Genomic DNA, 26,320 nt, shown 5'->3' with positions numbered 1-26,320 from the left:
TGTAAGTTTTCTTTCATTCATTCATTCATTCACCACCTGCCTCAATGGTTTGCCATTACCTTCGACAAGTAGATGCTTCAAATTCTGCAGGAGTAAACCCTTACATTTGTGAAAACCCCTCCGCCTGTGCCACCATCCAAGAATGGCTAACGGAGGACCATCTCTCCTTGCTCCATCAGAAAGCGTAGGCTTTCTCGCCCAAGAAGCAATCAAGAGGGTGCCTGCACCTTAAGTACGACATGGCTGCTATTTTTGCTACTTTCTGATGCCGAAAAAGGTTGGAGGATTTCGTCCTATACTTGATCTTTATACTCTAAATGCCTTTCTACGTAAAGAGAAATTCAGTATTCTTACCTTTGCTCAGATCTTATCCACCCTGAACCCTTGAGACTGGATGGTAACATTGGACTTGCAAGACGCTAATTTTCACATTCCCGTTCTTCACACCCACAGGCGTTACATGCTATTCACGTTGGCCCAAGAGTATTTCCAGTTTGCTGTGCTCCCCTTCGGCCTCACCAGTGTCGCTGGGGTGTTCACAAAAGTGATGGTGGTGAATGAAGCTCGTCTTCAGAAGTTGGGGGTTCTAGTCTTCCGCTACCTCAATGGCTGGCTGTTGAGGGCAAGATCGCCCCAGGCAGTAGTCACCCACTTCCAAACTACATCATACCTTCTGCATTCGCTGTGGTTTTCAATCATCATGCCAAAGGCATCCCTGATTCTTTCTCAGATATTCCCTTTCAGAAGAGCTTTCTGGAAACAGTGAAGTTCTCCGGAGTGCAGAGTCCAGGATATTCGGGCTATGATTATGATGTTTCCGACTCAATCCTGGATTTCAGTGATACTGACTTTGAGGCTACCGGGTCTGATGGCCTCCTGCGTCCTGCTGGTGAAGCAATCCAGATGGAATAGGCAGGCTTTGCAGTAGGATCTGAAATCCTAGTGGGCTCAACACTAGGGGAATCTCTCCGAAGGACACTGCAAAAGATCTGCAGAGGTGGCTGATGGATGGTGATTGGGTCCATGGCAGACCCGCTCTCTTCCCCACACAGAGCTGACAGTGGTGACCAATGCAACACTTCTGGGTAAGGACGGCCACCTAGGGGAGGTGGAGATCAGAGGATTCTGGTCTCCAGCAGAATCTCAGCCCCACATTGAACCTTTGGAGCCGAGGGATATCCACTTGGCATTGAAAGCCTTCCTCCTATAAATCAATGAAAGGCTGGTTTAGGTGTTTACGGACAGTGTTCATGGGCAATACAATCACCATGTGGGATTGCCACAAACAGGGCCCTGGGGTCATGGAACCTGTGCAGGAGGCTCTGTGCCTCTGGACTTGGCTGGAGCGCCAGGACATTTTCCTGGTTGTGCATAGCTGGCAGGCTCACTGAATGCCAAGGCAGATAAACTCAACTATCAATGCCTTGAGGATCATAAATGACAACTACATTCAGAGGTGGCTTGAGGTCTCTTCAAAGAATGAAGAGAACCTTGGCTCGAGCTGTTCGCCACCGCCAAGAATATGCAATGTCAGCATGTCTGTGCATTGGAGTTTCCAAAGGGGCACTCGCTCTGAGACACATTCGGCCTCGAGTGGAATTCAGGACTCCTGTATGCCTTTACGCCGATACCACTTCTGCCTCAAGTTCTCAAGAAGATCAGGACAGACTGCTCCCAAGTAATTCTAGTGACTCCGGATTGGGTAGGGATAGTATGGTATCCCAAGCTCCCGAGCATGAGCATCGGTCTACCAATCAGGCTACCCCTTTAGGTGGATCTCCTGTCGCAGCAACAGGGAAGGGTCCTGCACCCGAACCTGCTCAGTTTCCACCTTAATGCATGGAGATTGAACGACAAAAGTTGAGAGTTTCAAATCTTCCTCCAGAGCTCTGTGATGTCATTTTGGCAGCCAGGCATCTCCCATTAAAACTGCACAAGCTTGCAGATGGGATAAGTTTGCAGCTTGGTGCTGCTCACGCCATATATATACACCCCCTTTCTGCACCGCTTTTGGAGGTGTTTCTGTTTGTTTGGTCTTCTGCCCAGCAAGGCCTTCCCCTAGGCTCTGTTAAGGGTTACCTGTGGGCCATTTCAGGTTTCCTGTAATTGCCAGATCAACCCTCCTTGTTAAAGTTAACTATTGTGAAAATTTTTCTGAAAGGTTTGATTTGTTCCCTGTTACCCCTTTTGTGATGCCCCAATAGGACCTCAACCAGGTCCTCACATTTCTCTTGGGTTCCCTCTTTAAGCCCCCACACAGCTGGTCTCTGTGGCTCTTGACTATTAAAACAGTCTTTCTTGTTGTCATTACTTCGGTAAGGAGGGTGAGCAAGATACAAGCTCTGTTGGTTCACCCTACGTACTCCAGCTTTTTCCCTCACAAACTGATTCTTCGGACACAGGCCTCTTTCCTGCCAAAAGTTGTCACCCCATTTCATGTGGGTCAGAGCATTACTCTGCCTACATTTTTCGCTCCACCTCTTGCTTCCAAGAAGGAGGAGAAACTCCATTGCCTGGACCCGAAGAGGGCTCTCTCTTTCTACATTGATTGCCAGGGTCAGACTGGGACAGAAAATAGGCATGGGCACCAAAATAAATGTGGCCCCCATTAGCATATGAGATAGCTAAAAAGTGACCCACATTAGCAAATACGGCAGTTTTGAATTTGTAAAGAGGCATTGTATAAGTGTTTTGCAAGGTATGCATTCATGTGTGCTTGCTGCAGGCAATATTTGTGGTAATATCAGGGAGATCAACAGTACAAACTGACCCACTGGACCAGTAAACAGGCCTAAAACCTACATAAAACCGGCCCACATACTGACCAATTAGACCACCTCATCTGACCCCGTTGATCGCACAACAGAACATTGGGTGGACAATCAGCTATTCAGAAATAGATCATCTCTCAATGGATTGTACTCTGCATTAAGATCGACTACGCATTACCTATGAAGCAGCCTCCTGAGGGCTTGAGGCGCCATTCCACCAGGACCAAGCTGCTCCTACTACATTGCACACAGAGTACCCATCCTGGACACCTACCAAGCTGCTACGTGGGCATCATTCCACACATTCATAATGCACAACTGTTTGGACAGTCAGGTCCATCGAGACAGGCATTTTTGCCTGCTCGGTCATCAAAGATCTTTTGTTTTGAGCCAGTTCATGGACCCACCTCTAGGGAAGTATTGATTCTAAGGTGAAGAATCTGCGGTTAGAAGTCTCTATCAGAAGAACAAGTTACTTACCTTTGCATATTCCTCACTGACCTTCCCATCCTCCCTGCTCTGTGAACTGAGCTCTTCACCCGAAATATCCCATTAGACACTGCACACTGGTCGAACATTAGGAGCATATTTATCAAAAAGTCACTCTGTGCAGCAAGTCAGCCAGCTGCGCTGCGCTGCATGACAGGAAAAGGTCTGGAATGTGCTATATTTAACATAATATAACACAATCACGTCTTTTCCAACTACTGGCGAACAATGTGCTGCCTAGCGCCAATGCCAGCACCCTTGCACCAAGATATTTCTCCTCATTACGGCTCCCGTGGGAGGCGTAGCATTCTGACGCATTCCCAGTTCTACCAGTATTGGTGTATCTGGGAATGCTTCAGAATCCACGGCCGGATGTGTGGGAACATACATGATCCACCCATGAAACGGCTTTCTAGGGCAGAGTAACGCAACTTAGCCATTTCAGCTGTGTTATGTTATTCTGGATTAATCAAGTCATTCAGGGCCACGCACAAAGCCCTTGCCTGGCTTGATAAATCAAACTTAGAGTTGCGTCGCTTTTGCACCCTGTTGCATGGGGCAAAAGTGACGCAACCCTATAATAAATATGCCTGTCAGTTTTTAAGTGGCTCTGCGTTTTTGGTATGCAAACAGTAATGAAAGAAACTGATATCAGTGTTCCGGGGTGGTGCTTATATGGGCACCGTGACGTCAATTCCAACGCGGACGATGCCACTGCAGAGCTGATCTATGACACCTACCAGCACGCAGAGGTAATGCTCAAGATTTTCCGGATCAGTATGACGCCTGGGGAATATTTTATTATTATTATTATTATTATTATTATTAATTAACATTTGGTAGAGCGCATGGCTACCCTTAGGCATCCCAGCGCTAACAACAACAGCAAGCAAACCAACGAAGATCTGTAAGGCAGGTTCTGAAATAGCCATGTTTTCAGTCGTTTCCGGAACGAGAGGTAGTGAGGCGTTGCGCGGAGGTAGATGGGAAGAGTATTCCATAGTCTTGCCGCATTATACGAGAACATGCGACCGCCGGATCGTGCTCTTTTTATGTTAGGTACTGTTGCCAGGAACAAGTTGGCTGAACGCAGACATCTTGCGGGGCGATGAAAGGCCATTAGGGAACACTTAATTTTAGGGCCAGTCCCCCACAGGGTTTTGTGTGCTATGCATAATGATTTAAACATTATACGGTCCTGTATTGGTAGCCAGTGCAATAATTTTAGTGCAGGCTTGACCGAATGTGATTTGGAAGTGTTATGCAGCAGCCTAACTGCACAATTCTGTACAACCTATAGTTTCCTGGTGGTGGCCTTTGGAGCGCCCAAATAGAGGGAATTTCCATAATCCAGTCGGGACAACACCAGTGCCTGGACCATGATTCTTCGTGCAGTTACAGGAAGAAGAGGGAGAATTTTTTGCATCTATCTGATGATACCGTGACAGGAGCCAGCAAGTGGTACCGCTTGGTAGTCAAAGTTAAGTGACCTATCCAGCCATACTCCCAGGCTTTTAATCTTTTCTTTGGGGATTAGCGATGGGCCAGGACAATTGGGCCAACTCAATCCAGATGTAGTAATGGAGTAGTTGCCCAGAATCATTAGCTCCGTCTTATCACCGTAAAGCTTGAGACACGAGCAGGATTCTAGTTAGCTGGTGCCTTCTGCGGGTGGCCTGATGCCACCACTAGCTGTGCATCATCTGCATATGTTACAATATGGATCCCATAATGCAGGACTATCTCCACAAGGAGTCTTAGGTAAACATTGAATAGGGTAAGGCTCAAAGAGGAGCCGTGTGGGACCCCACATGTGAAAGGTACCCTTCTTGAGGTGTAGTTGCCCTCAAAGACCTGATAGGATCTATCTTTTAGAAAAGATTTGATCCAAGTGAGGACTTTGCCTGAGATTCCCACCATTCTGAGTCTGTCAAAAAGGATGTTATAATTGACCGTATCAAATGCGGAACTCAGGTCGAGCAGGATCATTGCCACCGTGCCTCCCTGGTCGAGGATTTTCCGCGATTCCTCCACTTCTGCCAACAGGCCTGTTTCCATGATTTGGTCGGAAGCCAGTCTGGGAGGTGTGCAGTATAGAGTGGATTTTTAGGTGCTCAGAAAGAATTTTATTCACATATTTCTCTAAAATTTTACTGGTCACAGGAAGCAGGGAGACCGGACGATAGTTGCCCCACAACTCAGGGTTAAGGTGTTTTTTTTAGTAATGCTCTTATCATGGCATATTTCCATGACCTGGGCACCTGGCCGGTGGATATGGAGGAGTTTAATACTTCCAAAAGCATGGGCAGTATGACATCCTCCACCTTGCGCAACATGTGAATAGGGGCCGCGTCCAGAGGGTAGCCTGATCTGACTTTGGAAAACAGTTGGGAGAGGGTGACCAAATCTATCGTGGGGAAGTCTTCTAAACGTGGAAAAGTACATCCAAAAGTTTCAACTTCCAGGTCCAGGTGGTCTGGGCCGGAAGCGTGAGGGAAAGTATTATAGCTATCTAAAAAAAGTTATTGAAAAATTCTATTCTACGAGTTCCGTACAGCGTTGCTGGGCGAAGTCTGCAGGTAGCTCAGGTGAGGGGCAGTTTGCAATGTTTTTTTGCTATTAGGAAAATTTCCATAGGTGCATTGGCTGCCAATATAATTTTCTCCTCGTAGTATAGAGCTTGAGCTCTCTTTGTTTCTGCCTGATATATTTTGATAGCCTCTTTGTAGCTCTGTTTTTTTTCTATACTATATTCTTTCCTCCAGGCTCACTCTAGTTTTTTACATTTTTGTTTAAGTTCTCGTAATTTAGGTGAATACCACGGTGACCTTTTTTCATTCGGCCTTTTTTGACTCCATTTATGCGGAATAACTGTATCCAAGGAAGCTTCGACCCAATGATTAAAATTGTCTGAAACTATACTGGGGTCAGGATCCCCTAGCGGTTTAGTATTCAGTAGAGTTGAGGACCAAACTTCTGGTAGGAGTTTCGTCCACGGTCAGTCCCACCTCTTAGAAGATTGCCCATTAGAAGTTTGTGTTGAGGACTTCCAGTGAATCGGGATTAGAAAATGGTCTGACCATGGAACAGTGATGGGACTGTCAACCGAGAGTTGCTCATCATTCGTGAAGATCGTGTCTAGGATATGACCCTTCACATGTGTAGGGTCATAAGGTGAGGAATCTATGGTTAGATAGAGTCTTTACCAGAAAAGCTGTTACCGAAGGTAAGTAACTTGTTTGTCAATTCCAAGTAAAGATTGTTACATAATTCAATTTCAAGTATAAACTATTACAGTGGTCATTTCCAAGTAAAGACTGTTGCAGTAGACAATAATCAAGTAGGCTTTAGCTTGCATTTACTCATAACTCTTTGTCATGGCCAATCCGATGTTAGGATCTCATTCAGGAACCTGTTGAGAAGTACTACATTAGGCAATTAGCACTTTAAATCTTCTTTATTCCACCAACAGTACAGCACAAATCAGCACAGCTCTTGCCCCATCAACAGTCAACGTCTTCTCTCCACACCCTCTGTTCTGTTGTTGCTGTGGTACAGTCATGGCAGCTAATAAAAAACCACTGAGTCAATTAAACTCTAGTACAGCAGATTATAACAGAACTCCCTTTTTATTTCAAATTCTGTTTATTGAACTTTTCTTTTAGATTGATACATAAATCCAGTACACATGCAACAGTTGTCAAATGTAAGCCAAGAGTAACAGATCTCACATTTATGTTACAACTTGTTCACGAGGTCTGTGGCATAGAAAACGTATAAATCGTTACAATCGTATCTTGTTGCATTTAGTATTCTACGACTTTCCGTCAATCCACCCTCTGAAGAGAGTAACATGAAAAGGAATCTTAACATACCTAAAAAACCAACAAAACCGTGGTGTCATGGTGCAAATAATAATGAGGTAGCCATGAGGGTGGGCTCCTGGGCCCCTGCTAAGGCAACTTGGGAGCTACTCATTGTCAGCTGTGATGCTTTGGAATTAGATATGGAACAGGTTGAGGGCCCTAAGACGTGGGGCGCACGCCGACAAGTAGCTCACCAGCGGGGATAATACATATTCTAATCCTTTTCTGGTGTCGTCTACTATGTCGGCCATGCGTTCCAGCGCCAACACCTTCCACAGCCTCGCGTGCCATTGGGTTAAAGATGGTGCCTCTTGTTTTTCCCACGCAGCAGCTACTGCCATTTTAGCTGCCCGCAGGCAAAGCCACATAACAGATATATCAATCTGTGTTTTGCGTTTCAGGGTTGGGTCTCTCACCCCCAGCAGGGTGTGTTCCAGGGATATAGGAATTGGGTAGCCTAGAATGAGTTTAATTTGGGACAGAATATCTTTCCAAAAAGGCTGTATGGAGGGGCAGTGCACCAGATATGTTGAAAGTCGCCTAACAGACCACATCCCGACAGCACCTATCCGAAGTGTTGGGGAAGATCTTGTGTAGTTTCTGGGGGTACAGGTACCAATCATACATGATCTTATAGTGCGCCTCCCTTAGATACATGGAGCAGTTAAATTTCACTATATCCTTACTTAAATGCTCCCATTGTTTGTCCGCTAGAGGGGTATCCAAGAGTGCATCCCAAAAGCGTTTATAACGCGGGGTCTGCCCGGGGTTCAGAGCTTGTAGGAGAGCATACAGAAAGGAAATGCATCCCTTGGAGGTAGACCCAGATTGGGCAAATTTCTCTATGGGGAGCAGGTCCTCCTTGGCAGTCAGCGCAAATTGTTTCATACATTCCTGAAAGGTGAGAAGCTCGCCTTTGTTAAATAAATGGGAAATCGTGAGACAACCTCCCTCCCGCCATGCCTGGAAGGGTCCCTCTTGAAGCGCAGGGGGGAAGTCAGCATTAAAATGTATGGGCGTGTAGGGGGATGGACAGGTAGTTAGCTGTAACCTCCTAGTAAGAACATCCCATACCCGTAATGTGGTGGACGTGGGTGTGCTAATGTAAGCGTTAGGCGGTCTGACATGTTTTGGCTTCCATAATAGATCCCAAATGGTGCGACCGGTTATCTGTCTGTCTATATGAAGCCAGTGCTTCTCTGAGGCCCGCAGCGACCATTCGGTGATAACCCACAGCTGAGCCACCCTGTAGTATCCCTGAAAATCTGGCAGCGCCAGACCCCCTTCCCTTCGTGGCCGCGTGAGCAGGCGGTGGGGCAAGCGAGCCCTTTTCCCCAACTAGATCATTTTAGTAAGCATTTGTCGCAAGTCCCGAAAGAAACCCTTTTCCACTGGAATGGGTAGCCCCTGATAGAGGTAAAGCAATCTGGGGAGTACATTCATCTTGATGGCATTAATCCTGCCCAGCCAGGAAATGTATGCAGCACTCCATTTACCCAGGTCAATTTTTAACTGGCGTAGAAGGGGAGGGAAGTTGGCCTTGTAGAGATCTGAGATACGGAGGGTGAGTTTGACACCCAAATAGGTAATCTCATCTGTGCAGCTAAAGGGTGACGCGCCCTCCACCCGCCGCCACTCCTCTTTAGGAAGGGACAGATTAAGTAAAAAGGACTTGGCCAGATTGATCTTAAACCCCGCCGCCTGCTCAAACAGCATGAGCTCCTCCTGAATAGCCAGCAGAGAGATCAGTGGTTCTGAGACTGGGAGAAGCACGTTGTCGGCAAAGAGCGATATCTTATGGTCGTCTGTGCCAAATTGTATCCCCCGAATGTCTGGGTTTTCTCTAATTGTATGTGCTAGGAGTTCTATGCTTAAGGCGAAAAGGAGGGGGAACAACGGACATCCCTGCCTCGTCCCGCGTGCCATGCCAAAGGGAGGGAAGCAATGCCATTGACCAGGAGCTAGGAGAGTGATAATTGGCGCAAATCATCCCTACAAAGGTCTCATTGAATCCAAAGCGCTGGAGCACTCGAAATAAAAAGGTCCATGCCACGCGGTCAAATGCTTTTTCCGCACCTAGCGTGAGAAGTGTTTTTCTTCCGGGCCTTCTCTATTATATGGATGATGCGCCGCAAATTATCGTGGGTCTGCCATCCCTTAATAAAGCCTGATTGGTCCGGGTCAATCAGGCTTGGGAGCACAGATTTGAGGCAAGTGGCCAAGATTTTGGAGTAAATCTTGGCGTCTAGGTTCAGAAGAGCTATCGGGCGATAAGAGGAACAGGCTGTGGGATCCTTTCCTGGTTTCGGAATTACTGCCACAATCACCTCACCCATGGAGGGGGTGATCTGATGCGTAGAAGCGATGACGTTAAATAAAATAGTTAAAAAGGGGACTAGCTACAGTGCGAAGGTACGATAAAAATGTGCCATAAATCTGTCTGACCCCGGTGCGTTTTTGGAGTTTAAGTGCGTCAGTCGCCCTCTGCACTTCCTCAGGGGTTATGGGTTTTGCCAAGTCCTCATTGGTGTTAGCCGGGACCTGTGGGAGGTTTAAGGGATCCAAATTTCCCGTTTGGTCCTGCACCCGTGGGAGTTCCAAAGTGTAAAGAGTACAGTAAAACTTCTTGAAGGCCTGCGCTTTCCCCTCCTTTGTGTTATGTGAGATGCCCGCATAATCTATGATAAGTTTTATGTATTCCCTTTCCTGTTTGGCCCTTAGTTGACGTGCAAGCAGGGACCCCACTTTGTTCCCTCCCTCATATCCCTTTGGCCTGTAGGCGTAGGATGGTTTTTTCCACCCTGTTATTATATATGGCCAGTAGCTTCCCTTTGAGGGCAGTGACTTTCCTCAGCGCCTGGGCCGAGGGGCTAGACTTGTGTGCCTGCTCCTCCGGCCGTAATTCCAGTTCTAACATGAGGTGCTCCTCGCGCTGCTGTGTTTTCAGGGTGGTAGCCAACTCTATGCTCTACGTCTTTAAGTGCATCCCAGGTAGTGGCATGAGAGGTAAGCTCAGGGTCATTCTGCTAAAAAACTCTTTAACAGTTTGCCTGAGGTCATCACACAGGAGTCTATCCCTGCAGAGGAAGTTGGGGAAATACCAATGCGCATGTTTTGATCGTGGTTTCGGCCAGGTGAGTGTCATAATGAGGGGGGCATGGTCAGACAGGCATATCGGGTGGAAGTGTGTCTGTGGTACCGAGGGAAGCAGAGACTGGCTCACAAAGATGTGATTAATGCAGGAGTATGTTCTGTGGGAGTGGGAGTAGAAGGAGTAGTCGAGAACGGTGGGATTACTATCCTTCCACACGTTTACCAGCCCAGGAATTGGAGTTGTGATTTGAGTGCCTTGCCAAAAAAAAAAAAACGCCGCCCTATGTGGATGAGTCGTATCCAACACCTGATCCCAGACAAGGTTGAAGTCTCCCAAGAGGAGTATGTCCCCTTGTGCAAAGTTCTCCAAAGCCATAAGGAAGGAGAGTATAAAGTCCTGTTGTCCCGTAGTTGGTGTATAGATAACTGCAAATGGCCCCTCAGGTCCCCCCGAACCATAATGTACCTCCCTGCTTTGTCAGCTTTGGTGTCCTAGTGCATGGAACGGGGCCCCGCGTGAAAAGTAGTGCCACCCCGTTCTGTTTTGAGGCATGAGAGGATCTAAATATAAGAGGATAAGCTTTATGTTTCAGACGGTGTTCATTCGGTTTTTTGAGGTGCGTTTCTTGAAGGGCCGCCACTTGGACATTAAGGTCGAGCAAGTATTTCCAAAGGCGTTGCCGCTTATTAGCGGAATGTAAGCCCCGGACATTCCAGTTTATAGTCCTGACAGCCATCGGTATCTGGTTGGGACTCTGTCCCCCTCGTTAGGCCCTCTGCACGGACTGAGTCCCCGATCCCCCACTCAGCACAGAAGCCATATAAAGAAGGCACAATGACATCTTACTAAGTTAACAAAACAGAACAAACAATAAGATTGAGTGTGGAGAATCCCCATCCCAGATGGGAATCTCCTTACCAGAGCAGACTCGAGGAATGTAACCAGTCCCTACAACAACAACTATTAAGGCACATGCATTGTGAAATCATACATCCATCCAGTAGCTGTCACTTGGCTGAGCACCCCTGCATGAGCTACTCAAGTCTGTCAGCCCCGGTGGCATCACAAGTGTCCAGGAGAATGCAAGTCCTCCACTCCAACCACCCTCCTACTGAAATCTCCTTATCGCAGTAGGGACGGGCCGCTCTACACACTGCTCACAACAAGCGCAGCTCGACCATGTGCCCCAGGGGTATTAGCACCAGTCCCAAGGCTACAGAAAAGGGACCGGACCCGTGGATGCCGCACAGTCTTGTGAAGTGCAAGTCCTCTGCTCCATCCATCTCTCATAACAACATCTGGCTTTCCCCAGGGGGTGAGGGGGTAGAGTACCTTGTCCTTTGAAGATAGCTTGGTCGTGGGACCCACTGGTTGTGAAACTCAGTCCGGGGTTTTGTTGCCCCTTCGGCCCACTCTCCACCATTGGCCATCCCCCTGTTGCTCTCGTTGCTTTTCCCCTTCTGTGGCCCTCGAAGCTGCAGCACTATTAGACACAGGGGTCATGATTCCCAAGATGTCCGCCACCTCCGTCAATTCGGTGCAGTGCAAGTGTTTGTTTTCCCACTGGAAGGCAATCCCAAACGGGTAGGTCCACCTGTACTTGACCTTCTTCTCTCTCAGTCGGTGATCGGGCGGAATTGCTGTCAGCGCATAAGAGTGGCTTGGGCCACATCTTGGTAGAGCGTACACATGGTGTTCTGAAAAGGGTCTTTGTCGGTGCTTCTAGCTTTTTGTAAGACCAGTTCTTTGATTTTAATGGAGCTGAATTTTGCCAGAATGTCTCGGGGTCTCCGGCCCTCCCCAGGAAGTCGCTGCCCCACTCTGTGTACTCTCTCCAGCTGGATCTCGTGGCCGTCCTCTCCCATAACCGAGGAGAAAAGGCCCACCATGAAGGCCTCCAGGTTCGGTCCCTCGCAGTCTTCCTCCAGGCCACGGACTCGGATATTATCGCGGCGGGACCTGTTTTCTAAGTCCTCGCACTTGAGCAAGGTGGCACACAGCTGTCCACTTAAGTCCGCAGATACTTCCTCTAGGGCAGGGGTCTTCAAAGTGTGGGGCGCAACCCCCAGGGGTCGTGAAGTGATGGAAAGGGGGTTGCACATTCCCGGTCACACTTCCTCCCAGGTCCATCGGACAACAAGGGATTCAGCTCCCCTCCTCCCCTGCAGTGTGTCTCGGCTCGAGCTGCTGTGGGCTCCGCTGGGCTGTGTCTGCAGTCTTATCTCCAGCACAGCCCGGCACGCCTGAGTTTTTCACAGGTCGTTAAAGACCATTTGCATGTTTACATACCTTTTGTAAAACTTAGGTTTTTTTTCTAGTTCCAGTACCCCCTGGGCCCCAACTCTGCCTTTTCCTTACATTTGTATTTTACATTTACTGCAGTAGTGTGTTAGAATGCATTTCATGAAAAGAAATATAAAGTAGGGTTGCAAGAAGGAAAATACCAGCCATTTGATGTTTAAAGATCCTGCAAAGGCCTCCTCTTGACACTAAATGGGATTGTAAATAAAATCATATGCATTCATTCGTAATGTGACTTTTCTGTCTTTGTTCCCTTTAATTATCAGTCATGGATCATTGAGGCAGTGAAGAACACTTTATATTTGCTGTTCCAAGTACGCACAGATGAGTGCTGAAATATACAGCTTTAGGTGACTGCTTATTTTTGTACCGTCTGGGACATCAGAATAATGAGCAGGCAACCCTAACCATAGGACTAGACGTGTGTTGCAGGATCAGCATATTATTAATTTCCTCCACCCTCGATCCCTGATTAATGTCATAATAGCAATAGTTTAACTTATATCTTTAAACCCTACGCTGCCGTCAATAATATGCTGAGTTACTACAAGTGTCTGGGAATGCACCCTGCATTCAGAGAACTCACTTCTCATTCTCGCACTTCACTTTCACGCTCACCCTGCACTCACAGCAATCACAATGCACTCACACTGATAACCATTAACTCACATCATTCACCCTGCACTCACAGTGATCACTCTGCAATCACAACGCACTTGCGTTGTTCACCCTATACATCAGCCTGCAGTCACACTACTCATCTGCACTCATGTGACACCTCATTCACCTGCACCCTCACTGCTCAATTTGCAACTCGCTCAAACAAGCCCATAATTAACCATGCAGTCATTCGTCCCACTCTGCACTTACATCCGTACCCAAATTCATATGCTCACCTCACTCACCCTGCAGTCACTCCTCTTTCCCTACTCTCACACTGTTGCATCGCTCACCATGCACTCACATGGGCACTCTTCTCATACACGGAGGGTTAATGTGCCTGCTACAAAGAACATGTACTATGTAGATCACAGAACTGAGTGTGAGTAAACTATGAGTAGCACTATAAAAAAAAAAATGTTTGTCAGAAAGGTGCTACAGAGAGATCAAGGGGCATATTATCAAGACAGGCGATAAAATTATCGCTGCTTTAGCGGCAGCAAACGGCCGTTAAGACGGCGATAATGGGCTTGATAATATGCTCTATGGAATTCCAATTGAAGCCCATGTTAGATGTGAAGGACATCTAACATGGGCTTCAATTGGAATTCCATAAAGCATATTATCAAGCCCATTATCGCCGTTTTAGCTGCAGTTTTCTGCTGCTAAAGTGGCGATAATTTCATCGCCTGTCTTGATAATATGCCCGAGGTGCTTTGTTGGTGAGTGGTAGTGAGGGAATTTATGGAGAAGGAGGAAACGGGGGATGGGGCACCAAAAAACACTGTTGCGCCGTGTGTGACCAGTGCTATGGCCAGCGCTGCCTGGGAGTGTAGGCCCCCGTGAAGGTTGGGCCTAGTGGCTCCCCTGCTTCTGCCTATTACTATTATTATTTACATTTGTTGTGCGCTACTGTTACCAAAAGGTGTGCTGGGGCTAATAGCCATCTGTTGCCTGAAGGCAAATGAGAAACACACAGAAGGGGAAGGAGAACCAGACAAATGGGGTGACCTACAGAGCATAGAGCCAGGTTTTTATATCTTCCTAAAGGATAATAGATTCTTGGTGGAGTGAAGCAAAGGAGGGTGCACGTTCCATAACTGTGTGGCCTGCACCAAAACAGCAAGACAGACAATTCATGCCTTCCTGAATTAGGGAACAATAAGCAGAGTGGCACAGGCCAAGAGGAGCATACGGGTCCAACCCGTGTGCTCAGTGTGGAGAGATGAGGATGAGAAAGGACAGCAAGGGAGTGAGAGAATTTGATTGAAGAGGTCAGAGATGAGGAGAAATGTGAAGTGCCGAAGGGAAGTGCGGACACGCAAGAAGGGAGTGTGAGGGAAAGTTGAGGGCACAGAGGAGGGCTACTGTCAAACTGTGAGAGAAGATAGCTGAGAGATGATCTGTGACCTAAAAAGTAATTTGATGCGACAGGGGTGAGAAACAGCAGCCATAGGGGAAGAGAGGGAGTACTGGGGTGGGTGCTGAGCAATGATTAATTTGTAATAAAACATGTGCCAGGGCCCTCCCCAGTAGGCCACTGCAACTTTAACCACCCACCCATTGCCTTGCCTGTGCGGCCAATGACAATACCTATGCAACTACCAACCATAACGCTGTACAAGTTTGACTATTTCAAGCCCCCAAAGCTATAAGAATGGCATGGATGTCAGGAGTTTATAGTTTTTAATGTATTTTGAATTAATAAACAGCTGTTCTGCTCATCTCTAAATTACACAGACAGAGCCACCATGTGGTAGACGGTCATAGTGCCAGTGTGCACAATTAGGTGCCAGTGCGGAGCACCGGAAACCACCTGCTCAAATTAAGCACTGGTGCTGAGGTAACAGGGGAGAGGGACATTGGTTCAAATAGGTGTGAAAAAAAAGGAGAGATGTGAAAAATGAATGGGGGGACTGGAGAGGTGTAAGATACAAATAGACAACAATTTGAATGGAGAGACTTGAGGTGAATGAGAAGTGCAGATGGGCACAGGAGGTGACGGGCCAGAGAGGCCATGAGGTAAATGCAAAAAACTGTTAGAGATGAGGGCAGTGAAAAGACAGAATGGCAAGAGGTGATTAAGGGTGAAGTGAGAAGTTGAATGGGGAGAGTTCAGAAGTTGTAAAAAGGGGTGAAAGAAAATGGCCTGCAAAGTGAGAGAGGGATCCGGGATTGGAAGAGGAGAGGAGAGAGGGATGGAAGGGAGGGGTGAGAGGAAAGCGGCATGGGTAAATTACTTAACTCTGCACAAGACCGCCAGGGTTTTAAGGGACCCCTGCTGCTTCCGGCCAGGGCCAGGTGAGCTTCTAATGTGGCAGCACGTATTCCTGCGGAGTGGAAAGCCCATCACAAAGGTCATCTTTCTGATGTTAATTGCTGTATTTTGGTTATAAATTGGTACTGATGGGGTGAAATCTTTCCTCAGTGTTACTGTGTGCAATAAATGTCAAAATAATGAAGCAATTCTATCCCAAAATAACACGGTATCACATAACATTATTTACATTTTCTTCCCAAACAATTTAGTCAAGCCTGTCGTGTAATTTGGTCCTCACCTGTCTCGTAATTCCGGAAGCCCTGCCTACAGGTTTAGAAATGTTTGTCAGGAGGGGGTCCTTACGACTGAAAATGTTGACAGGGGGGTCTCGGTACCCAAAAGTTTGAAGACCTCTGCTCTAGGGGTTGAATGCGATCCGTCAATTCCTGAACTTTCGCCTCGAGGTCAAGCGTTCTGGTGCCCACGAGTCCATGTCGGCCTGTAGAGTCGACAGTTTCTCCCTCATTTCCGCTTGAAACGACTCGAAGGAGGGGTCCATGTCAGTCTTGATGTCTGCGCGGAGCTCCTTTTTAAATTCCCGCAGGGAAGACAGGAGGTCCTCTCTGGTGAGCGTCATTGCTCCTGGGGGTTGTGTTGATTCGTCACCAATCGCTCCCACACCTGTGGCGGCAAAGTAGTTGGAGACCTTGTTGTAGGGGGCCTTTTTTGTGGCATAGGTAGATGTTGTGCTTGGTCAGCTCCTGGCCGCCCTCGCATCGCATGGAACCAGGCTGAGCTCTCTTTGTTTGGCTTAGGGGCCTATGTCGCGCCGCAGTCCCCTGCGAGTGAATCACCAATGCTGAATGTTAGGGCTTCCAAAGTACGTCAGTGGGCCCTTTCAGTGATGACTGTCTGTGTGCTCCTGTTGGGTCTCTGCGAGAGCAGCGGCAGCTGCAGGCGTTGCCCTCCGCTTTTCGCTGGCTCCTCTCAGTGTAGTAACGCTGGTAATGCTGCCGGTGTTCTCTAATGATGACCTCAGTGTTCGGGGGCCATGTTAGGGTCAGGCAACAGGCGCCCAGCACCTCTCAGAGGAGTTGGTCTTAGGCCCCCTCCACTAATATATGCCTTGAGGCCACGGGCCCCCCATGCAGGTTCACATCTGACCCCCGCTGCTTCACTTGCCTCACCATCCATAAATTGCTGCCAGATGCCCCCACCAACAGTCTCAGGGGCCGCGCTATGCCACCGGTGCTATGGGAGGGTTCAGGGCCCAGCCCCCTACTTTATGCTTCTTCCCTCGCTGGAAAAGGGGGGCCCCCAGCCTCACCTCGTGCCTGTGGGGGCTCTTGTGAACTGGTAGTCCAGTAGCCCGACTTCTGGTGGGCACTTCTGGTGTGCACCGGGTCCGCGGATACCCAGCCGCAGGCTGACTGTGTGTTCCCAATGCCGCTTTTAGTTGGGGGGGCGTGCAATCTGCAGTCTGGAGCTCAGCGCGCCTTCAATCCCCCTCCACTAACGCGAGCTAACAGTCCCGATGGGGCACTCTTTTTTGTCCAGTCCCACCATGAGGGATTCCGCCCGCCTCCTCCGATGTCACCGTGAGGGCATATAATCGCCTGGAGCACAGGCTAAGACCCCTCACCTATGGCGGCCAACGAGCCCGATGCTCAGGTCCATTGATAGGGGCCCCGGGGTCTCAGCCGCTGCGCCTCTCAGAGTCCGCCATAGAGGTAACCGCCATTTTCCTTTGCTCTCGGAACAAGAGCACATATTTCTGAGGATAGCAATAAGTCAAATGGTACAGTGGAGCAGTCCTGATAGATCTGGACTTATCTTTACCAGCACACTGGAGACAATCCTTATCCACGCCTTCTGCTTGCCTGTCTACGCCAGGCCACAAATAACATTCCTAGACCCTTTTTTCAGTTAAATTTCTGCCCAAATGCCCCTCATGAGCTAGAATCACAATTGTGTTCCATAAGCCCACCTGCGGAACCACCCATTCACCATGGTACAGTTATCCTTTAAGGATGCTAACTCTTCTAAGATACTTCAAAAATGCCTATTTTTTTTTTGTGATCACCACAAAGATCAGGCCAACCTGCAGCCACATTGTTCATTACTTGCTTCCTCGCCTCATCTTTTTCTGCCTGAGTTGCCCATTCTGTTTGAAGATGGCCCTTTCTTTCACCCACATAACAGGCTGATCAACTTCCGATATAACTGTCCTCTCAACAGGCAAGCTTGACAAACAATCCGCAGGCACATTGTTCACCCAGGCAGATATTCAACTCAGTAATTATACTCAATTAGACTCCATTCACCTTTTGATGTGTGGTGTTGTGTTGTTAATATTTCTGCACCCTGACAGCTGGATCAAAGGCTTGTGGTCAGTTCTGAGCACAAAGGGTAAGCCCCACAAGAACAACTTAAAGTAGTGCACTGCCCACATGCACGCTAAGGCCTCTTGCTCTATGACTGAATATCTTTCTTCGGCGCCTCTAGCAGAACATGAGGCAAAGGCTACCACTCTTTCCTCACTGCCTGTACCCTGGAACAAAACAGCACCCAGCCTTTTAATGCTCGCATCAGTGGTGAATATGGATTTTATAAAGACATCGAAATGCCCCAAAGTACACATTTTGGCTATATTTCAATCCTCAGACTAGTCAAAACATGCAACTTTCGGTTGAAGAAGCCTAACTGGCTGAATTACGCTGGCAAGATTGGGAATACATTTAGCATAATATTCTGCCAGACCCATCCAAGAACTAATCTGTTCCTTATTGGTGAGATAAGGTGTCTCCAGAAAAAATCTGACCAAGTCTAGTTTGGGATTTATACCATCTGCTGAAATGGTATGCCTCAAGTAGGAAACTGAACTCACCATAAACTTGCATTTTTCTTTCTTGAGTGTAAGGCCTTTGTCTCTAAGTCTTGTCAACACTTGTCTGAGGACAAGGTCATGACCCTGTTTGTCCCTTCCATATACTAAGATGTCATCTTGAAAGAACATTACAGAGTCAATTCCCTTCAATACCATTTTCATACGGGTTAGAAACATGCCGCAGCTGAGGTTAAGCCGAAAAGCAACCTCACAATCCTGTTCACACCTAGTGGTGTTACGAAGGATGTGAGTGCTCTAGAATCCTCATGTAGCTGCATCTGGTGGTAAGCAGCAGATACATCCATTACGCTAAACACATGCACATCTTTGTGTAAGCTCAGGGCTTCTTCAAAATTGAATAGGGGCTGTCGATCAGCTCAAAAGCATTAGCTGAGGTCCCTAAGGTCCACACACATCCTTAGTTTGCTCCCATCTAAAACAATGGAAGCCAGTCACTCTGATGACTCTATTTCTTCAATCACCCCAAGGACAACAAATTGTAAATCTTTCCCTGTAATGATTTCCACATTAGATGTAGTACTCCCCTAATCTTGTGTATACCAGGCTTGCCATTTTTGTTTTAAACAATTTTGTGCTGAAAATCTTGTACAAGACCCAGCCCTTTCCTAAACACATCCTGGAATTCTTGTACAGTATCCAACCCTTCACCCACATTGGCAATGAAGAGGACTTGTTCTGGAGAGCTTGGATTGAGAAAGATGCCTAAGTCTCCCTGATGTCGCCAGCCAAGGATATTATTGCCACAATTGCCTACATAAACTTTGCGAATTGTCTGTCTGCTTTTAAAACTCATGTTCATGACAGCAAAACTAATTCGATTGATACTAGAACCTCCGTAGCCTTCTGGGTTAATGTCATGTTGTAGTAAATTTATATTCTCCTTCCCAATAGTCCTCTCCCAATTCTTGTCGCCCACAAGAGTGAAAGGTGAACCAGAATCAGCTAGGACCACAAGCTCTTTCACAACAATTGTCATTTCATCTTCAGGCATCAGGATCTGCCCCACAACAACCTCCCCGTCAACTTTCCTAACATTATCCAAAGAGGGTACAACTCATAATATAGCTTTCTGGTTAACTTCCAGCATATCATTCACTTCACGCACTTTGCAATTCTTACATATGCAGGCAAAATGTCCTCTTTTCCCACAGCTCTGACAGACTGAATTGTGGGCAAAACAATTTGGGCTATTTGATAAAAGGTTGGGGCTGCCACATTCAAAACATTTGAACCTCGAGTCTTTCTCTTGGACGAGGCCTTTGGTCCACACAGGTTTTTGATTAGCTTTTTTGTTTTCTTCATTTGCATCACTCCCCATAGTAAAGTTAGTCACTCTTTTCACAGTGCCAGGAAGTGTGCTCCGCATCTATTTGACCCAACTAGTAGTGCGCTCCATGCCTTCAACAATGTCTACAGCTTCTTTTAAAGTGTTTTTTTTGTGCTAAAAATTGTTCTTGGAACCTGGCATCATTGGTATATTGCAACAGTTGGTCCCTTAGGAGTGAGTCTGATAAGTCACCAAACTCACATGTCCGTGTTAAACTTTTCAACGAGGCTGTATAGTTCCCCACTCCCTGACTTTTCACATGCACTCTTGAGTGACCACCATGATAACCTGCAAGGTAAGTGTACACAACAAACTAAAGAATTAGGCTGATACAATAGACTAAAATAACAACTTCAAAACTAACTTGCTCATATAACAATCTAAAATAATATTAAATGCTGTTGAATGCTCGATTGTGCTGGAAGTCGGACTTATGAGGCAGCAATGCTCATTAATTGTAGGTTGAAGTCTTTCTTATATTGATTCCCATGCAAAACATCCAGAGATTTGTGTTACGGCCTAGTTTTCAAATGGGCCTGATTTCTCATTGGTTCTTCAATTGGCCACTCCCACTGGTTCATCCAAACGTGCCAAGTAATACGTCGATTCACATCTGCTTACGAGTAGCAGCATGTTCACTAGACCATGAGCACCGCACTCACAGCTGCAGCCGCTTGCACATCAATTTGTCTTCCAATTTTGTTCTGCGTCTCAACTGGCTCTGCGAAGCAGAATGATACAGGCAGGCAAACTAGCACTGGAGGTGTCCGGTGCCTCTCCCAAGGTGTGGCTTTCACTGTACCTCTGCTGGCGGCTGGAGTGGAGTCAGACATATCGGGGCATTCAAAAGACCTACACTGGCGGCTGGAAGCACCACGGATATGGGGAATGCATGAGGCATCGCGAGTGGGCGGATTTAACAGCAATTATGCTTGGAAAGTTAAATAAGAAGTCCCACAGCTTGTGAAAATATAAAAAAAATATTCAGAGTACGCTGTTTGTTCTTTGCACAAAAATAAATTCAATAAGCCAGAATTCAAACCGTGTATAGTGTTCTGTCCGATATCCTTGAGGGTTGTTGGTGACTGTCCTGCCCCTTTCAGGTAGCTCGTCACCATATGTACTACACTAGGCAACTAGCACTTCAAATCTTTTTTATTCCATCAGCAGGAGAGAGGATGTGGTCTGACAGCTAGAGCTGCCGACTTTGGTGCTGGAAACCAAGGTTGAGCCTCGGGGCGCGTCCACATCCTGTGATTCTGGGCAAATCACTTAATCTCCCAGTGCCTACCAAAAAACAAGCATTTGCAATGCAATAGGTCTCGCATTTACAATGCCTTTTATTTATGTTTCAAAAGCCAAAACATAAATAAAAGGCATTGCTGTTTACAATGCCATTAGCTCCAACGAGCGTAAATGCGAGACCTATTACATTGCAAATGCTTGTTATGTATGTATGTGCACAACACTGGACCCGTGTCCCTACTGCCTGCACGCCAGTGTGTATAATTTGTACATATTGAGAGGGTGCAAGCGTCCCGCATTCCACAAGATTACCACATTAATTTTAACGGGATGAAGAGAATGTGACGAACTGACTAGAGTTACCGTCCCTCTACAGGCGAAAATGGGCCAGAAGCACGCAGACATTTTTTAAATGGCCTGGTATGATAGTTTATATTGTTCTCATGAATATAAAATGCCAGTAAAATGTACCGACCAAAGGGGCAATGCTGGAAAGGTGCCATGCAAACATTTGCCGAGGAAGGCTGAAAATTCCGCACTCACATCCCTCGTCCACGAGGGTGCCCAACAAAGCAGCTGTGCACGGACAAGGACACAAAGGCAAGAAAGAGGTCTTTGTCTATACCTGGGCGAGGCAGTAAGGGGAGTACATGGTGCCCTGAAAGGCCTGGTCGAGGAGCCTGGATTCACGCGGAGCTCTGTGGGCTGGAAGGCCGCATTGGCAGTGCCGCTGGCTCCCTCTTCGCTCCACTCTACTCCATGCTGCCAAGAAACTCCGCCTCGCTGCTCTGAAAGTGAAAATTTAGACAAAGTTTTGCAAGAGTTGGGTTTTACATACAGAGAGAGAGAGCACTGCCCTGTCCTCCCCGCTCCCCTCCACCCTCCTGCCGCACACTTTGATTTCAATTAATCCAGTGTCTTTACCTCTGTCTTATAAACTTTCCGTTGTGTGTGTGTGTCGAGAGTGTGTGTGTTTCTGTCTGCAACAGAGCCACGCACAAGACGAGTAAGAGCAAAAGAACGGCGCTCGCTTGAAGAAAAAGTTCACCTAACATTTTTTTCTACTCTGCTGCTGCAATTCCACATTCCCGGTGGGAATGGTTTCAGCGGAGGCTGCGAGAAGTGATTTTCCCATATAAAAAATACAGTTGCCGAGGTCAGTGTAGCTTGCCGAAAAAAATGTGGAGTGTGTGGGAGCAGAGGCAGACACACGCCACTACAAGGGAGCGCGGAAGCGACCGGTGGGAGAAGGTAGATATTCGCTTTGTGCAAATATAAGGGTCTGTCATACTCAGCCGAAAGGGGTAGAAGGTTTTTCAATTCTCCGAAGTCTAGAGGTACATGGATTGTGTGTAGCTCCGGCACTGGGCAGCAGTGTGTTCTGCCTTTTTCTGCAGGACTGGTATCATTGGCACCAGGCTAAGGCAAGAGAGAGATTACCCCCCTACCCCGAGCTCCGCGGATGCCCCCTCCACATTTACACTCACACCTTCAGAAGAAAAACACAACCAGTTCAAGCGCCAGGATCAACGGAATTCCCAACAGAAGCTAACTTTGTGATTTCCAAAGGTGAGAGACGGAAGTCGCCGCCTGATAAGAGGAGGGAACGGGGAAAACAGAATAACAGAAAAGTTAAATGGCAAGGAGAACAAACACAGAGAAAAGTGTGTGAGGAAAGATTAGGACGGGGAGAGCAAAATAAATGGGGAGGGAAGAGGCAAAATAAGAGAAGGAAGCGAAAGGTAATGGAAAGAAGGGAAGATGAAAATTATGTATCAAAAGAGTAAGAGAGAGTGACGGAAGGCCGAAATAAGAAGAAAGTGGGTAAAGAAACAAGCGCTCGCCATCTGTTTTTATACAGCCGGTTGTTTATATTTGCACCGCGCTTTCACTTTCACTGAAAGCGCGATGCAAAAATAAACACGGGGCTGAGTGAAAACAGATGGCTGGCCCCCATAAGACAGCAGCAAAGCAGGCGACCCAGTCCGGATCGGAGGCGAAAGGGTGTCAACCAAAAATCCTCATTTCCAATGGCAGGCCACCGTTTAGCATAAACGGTGAAGCAAGCCAATGGAATGAGGGGCGGGGCTTCGAATCCCTTTCTGAAAACCCCTCCTCCACAAAATCTCTCGCCAAGCGAGCAGCGCTGCAACACCAGGCGAGACCTAAAACAAGCATTTGCAGTGCAATAGGTCTCGCATTTACGCAAGTTTAAGCTATTGTCATTGTAAATGACAATGCCTTTTATTTATGTTTTAAAAGCCAAAACATAAATAAAAGGCATTGCGGTTTACAATGCCATTAGCTCAAACTTGGGTAAATGCGAGACCTATTGCATTGCAAATGCTTGTTATGTATTTATGTGCACAACACTGGACCCTTGACCCTACTGCCTGCACGCCAGCGTGTATCATTTGTACATATTGAGAGGGGGCAAGCGTCCCGCATTCCGCAAGAACATCACCATATTCATTTTAACGGGGTGAAGAGAACGTGACGAACTGACTAGGGTTACCGTCCCTCTACAGGCGAAAATGGGCCAGAAGCACGCAGTCATTATTTGAATGGCCTAGTATGATAATTTAGATTGTTCTCATGAATATAAAATGCCAGTAAAATGTACAGACCAAAAAGGGCAACGCTGGAAAAGTGCCATGCAAACATTTGCAGAGGAAGGCTGAAAATTCCCCACCCACATCCCTCGTCCACGAAAGCAGCTGTGCACGGACAAGGACACAAAGGCCAGAAAGAGGTCTTTGTCTTTACCTGGGTTAGGCAGTAAGGGGAGTACATGGTGCCCTAGAAGGCCGGGTCGAGGAGCCTGGATTCACGCGGAGCTCTGTGGGCTGGAAGGCCTCATTGGCTGTGCTGCTGGCTCCCTCTCTGCTCCACTCTACTCCATGCTGCCGCAAAACCCCGCCTCGCTGATGTGAAAGTGAAAGTTTAGACAAAGGTTTGCAAGAGTTGGGTTTTGCATAGAGAGAGAGCACTTGCCCGTCCTCCCCGCTCCCCTCAGCCCTCCTGCCGCACACTTTGATTTCAATAAATCCAGTGTCCTATTAACTTTCCATTGTGTGTGTGTGTGTGTCGAGGGTGTCCGTTTCGGTCTGCATCAGAGCCGCGCACAAGACGAGGAAGAGGAAAAGAACGGCGCTCGCAGAAAAAGTTCGCTAAACTTTTTTTCCTACTCTGCTGCTGCGATTTCACATTCCCGGTGGGAACGGTTTCAGCGGAGGCTGCGAGAAGTGGTTTTCCCATATAAAAAGTACAGTTGCCGAGGTCAGTGTAGCTTGCTGAAAACAATGTGGAGTGTGTGGGAGCAGAGGCAGACACACGCCGCTACAAGGGAGCACAGAAGTGACCAGCAGGGAGAAGTTAGATATTCAGTTTGTGCAGATCTAAGGGTCTATCATTCTCAGCCAAAAGGGGTAGAAGGTTTTTGGATTCTCCGAAGTCTAGAGGTACGTGGAGTGTGTGTAACGCCGGCGCTGGGCAGCAGTGCGGTCTGCCTTTTTCTTCAGGACTGGTATCATTGGCACCAGGCTAAGGTAAGAGAGAGATTACCCCCCTACCCCAAGCTCCGTGGATGCCCCCTCCACATTTACACTCACACCTTCAGAAGAAAAACACAACCAGTTCAATGGCCAAGATCAAAGGAATTCCCATCAGACGCTAACTTTGTGCTTTGCAAAGGTGGGAGACGGAAGAAGCCACCGGATAAGAGGGGGGATGGGGGAAACGAAATAACAGAAAAGTAAAATGGCAAGGAGAACAAACACAGAGGAAAGTGTGTGAGGTAAGATTAGGACAGGGGTGGGCAAAATAAATGGGGAGGGAAGAGGCAAAATAAGAGAAGGAAGCGAAAGGTAATGTAAAGAAGGGAAGATGAAAATTATGTATCAAAAGAGTAAGAGAGAGTGATGGAAGGCCAAAAAAAGAAGAAAGTGGGTAAAGAAATAAGCGTTCGCCATCTGTTTTCATTCAGCCACTTGTTTATATTTGCATCGCGCTTTCACTTTCACTGAAAGCGCGATGCAAAAATAAACACAGGGCTGGGTGAAAACAGATGGCTGGCCCCCATAAAGATAAGAAATTGCTTTGCGACAGCAGCAATGTAGGCGACCCAGTCCGGATCGGAGGCGAAAGGGTGTCAACCATCAACCAAAAACCCTCTTTTCCAATGGCAGGCCACCGTGACGCAAGCCAATGGAAATGAGGGGCGGGGCTTTGAGTCCCTTTCTGAAAACCCCTCCTCCACAAAATCTCTCGCTGAGCGAGCAGCGCTTTGCGCTGCAACGCCAGGCGAGACCTAAAAATGAATGTGTCCTTGTGTAACGTAACCGGTGCTCGTGTAAAGCGCTCCAATACCTTTGGGTCGAGTTGGTGCTATATAAATCTGCAAAAAAAAACAACAAAAAAACAGTACAGTACAAATCAGCACAGCTCTTGTCCCACCAACAGTCAACCTCTTCTCTCCACACTCCGTATTCTATTGTTGCCATGGTACAGTCACAGCATAGCCTATAACACTCTAGTGTAGCAGATTATATCAGAACCCTAATACGTGAATAAAAGTCAGGATGGACCCTCCAAGTGCTGTTTATATGAGAGTCATGCAGGTCTCTACTAACCTTCCAGAGAAAGTGGTCTGTCTGGAAATCATTCTGGTGCTGGCTGTTTCTTAGATTGCATGAAGCTCTGGTGGATGCATTCAAACAGACTTTCAGCCTATGAATCAGGGTGTGGGTTTAAACAGCAGCTGCTGGGATTGTGGTGTGCAAAAGTGAAAATACAAGAGTAGGTATATGGTTGGTTGAAGTCTGCAGGTGGAGGCTTCACTGGATACATTGTTTTTTCAATGACAGAATCCTTACAGATGGTAAAATGCAATCAAAACAATAAATAATGCACTGCAAAAGACGTTGGTATCAAAGAACTGGACACTTCACTGGCCTAGTTGAGACAGTCATATTGTGTTTTTCTATGGAGAAAGTATATCACCTGGGTTGCCCTCTAAGAAACCCAAGCCTTGTTTTAGTGCCCTAGAAGTACATTTTCAATTATAAGCATACTGTGCTATTTGCCTGCTCTTAACTTTTCACAGTTGGGGCAGTGTAGTTTTTAGATCGAGCCTAGGCAGTGCGTGTGCTGCCGCGAGGCATGCAGTAATGGAGTATGGCTTTGAAGCCCCGCCCACTCTCCCCCATATTTTTATAGGATTGTGTCATTGTTCTTTGTAAACGCTGGCTTCCGAGTCGTTAGTAGGTTTGTTGTTGCCTCCCTGGTACCGCCTTGTCTGCATTTGTTACTTCCCATAACGACTGGACCTTTTACTGGTGTTGTGTCATGGTCTGCTAGATAAGTTGGTGAGCACTATTTTCTTTAATGCTCTTCCCCTA

General features: G+C 47.2%; 1 pseudogene; it reads left to right on the top strand.

Moving 5' to 3' along the window:
• The window catches only part of LOC146871938 (voltage-gated inwardly rectifying potassium channel KCNH6-like), a 267,790-nt pseudogene that overhangs the window by 239,448 nt on the left and 2,022 nt on the right, over window positions 1–26,320 (top strand).

This window comes from Triturus cristatus, chromosome 1_1 (assembly GCF_964204655.1).
Source record: "Triturus cristatus chromosome 1_1, aTriCri1.1, whole genome shotgun sequence".
Lineage (NCBI taxonomy): Eukaryota > Metazoa > Chordata > Amphibia > Caudata > Salamandridae > Triturus > Triturus cristatus.
This window is presented reverse-complemented; position numbering and strand designations above follow the sequence as displayed.